Genomic DNA, 1555 nt, shown 5'->3' on the forward strand with positions numbered 1-1555 from the left:
AGATTTACACCTAAGTATTTCATTGTCTTTGAGCAATTGTAAATGGTATTGTATTTTAATTTCAGTTTCCACATGTTAGTTGTTAGCATATAGAACTACAATTGATTTTGTATGTTTTTCTTTTATTCTGTGACCTTGCTGAACTCACTTATTAGTTCTAGGAGTTTATTTGTATATTTGCTGGTATTTTCTACATAGACAATCTTGTCATCTGCAAATAGAGGCAGTTTTATTTCTTCCTTTCCAAACTCTATGCTGTTTATTTCCTTTTCTTGCCTTGATTATATTGGCTAGAACTTCTAGGACTATATTGAATAGGACGTATGAAAGCGGACATCCTTGTTTTGCTCCTGATCTTAGGGAGAAACATTCAGTTTTTCACCTTTAAATATAATGTTAGCTGTAAGTTTTTGTAGATGCTCTTTATCAAGTTAAGGAAGAGTGTTTGTCTTTCTTTGTCTGACTTAAATAACTTTATCCTATATTTCTGAGAATTTTTATTATGAATAATATAGTGTTGAACTTTATCAAATGTTTTTTCTACATCTATTGATATGATCATGTGATTTTTATTCTTTTAGTCTGTTAATATGGTGGATTATATCGACTGAAGGAAAATGCAAAACCTAAAAATTCCGAGTTATGTTTTATTCAGGGACCTTCCTGTGGACCACAGCCTGAGAGACAGCCTCTCATATAGCTCTCAAGAACTGCTCCAAAGAGATAAGGGAGGAGCAAGGATATAGAGGAGCTTTTGATGAAAAACAAAACAACAACAACATGTAGTTGAACATCTAAAGACTGCTAATCACAAAACCCAGACATCCCAAGTTAATGATTTTAGTGCTTTTCTATGTATGGGAATATGCAAGAATCTGGGCATATTGAAATTATTCCTTAGATATGCATCTTAACTATTTAGGGCCAGTATCCTCTTTTTCTCTATCTTGAATTCCCCTCAGGGTGCACCGTGGGCAGGTGGCAGCTGCAGTGGCTGACGGCTTGATGGCAGGCAACATTTGTGGTTTATTGGAAGAGCAGGCAACACTCTTTGTTTACTGAAATGGCAGGTGACATTCTTTGTCCACAATTACATTGATAGATTTTCCCATATTGAACCAGCCTTGTATCCCTGGGAATAGATTCTTCTGATCTTGTTTTTACGTATAATTGTTTTTAAGTATTTTTGATTTCTATTTGCTGATATTCTGTTAAGGGCTTTTGCATCTATATTCATGAGGTATATTGGTCTGTAGCTTTCCTGTCTTTGTCTGGTTTTTGGTATCAGGGTAATGATAGCTTCATAAAATAAATTGAGAAGCCTTTCCTTCTCTTCTACCGTATGGAAGAGATTGCATAGAATTTGTGTTAGTTCTTCTTTAAACATTTGGTAGAATTCTCTGGATCTGGAGATTTTTCTCGGATTTTTTAAAGTATAAGTTCAATTTCCCTCATAGTTATAGGGCTATTCAAAAGATCTGTTTCATATTGGATGTGTTGTGGTAGTTTGCGCTTTTAAGGAATCGATAAAATTTAAGTTGTCAAATTTACGTGT

Source organism: Eubalaena glacialis, chromosome 1 (assembly GCF_028564815.1).
Source record: "Eubalaena glacialis isolate mEubGla1 chromosome 1, mEubGla1.1.hap2.+ XY, whole genome shotgun sequence".
Lineage (NCBI taxonomy): Eukaryota > Metazoa > Chordata > Mammalia > Artiodactyla > Balaenidae > Eubalaena > Eubalaena glacialis.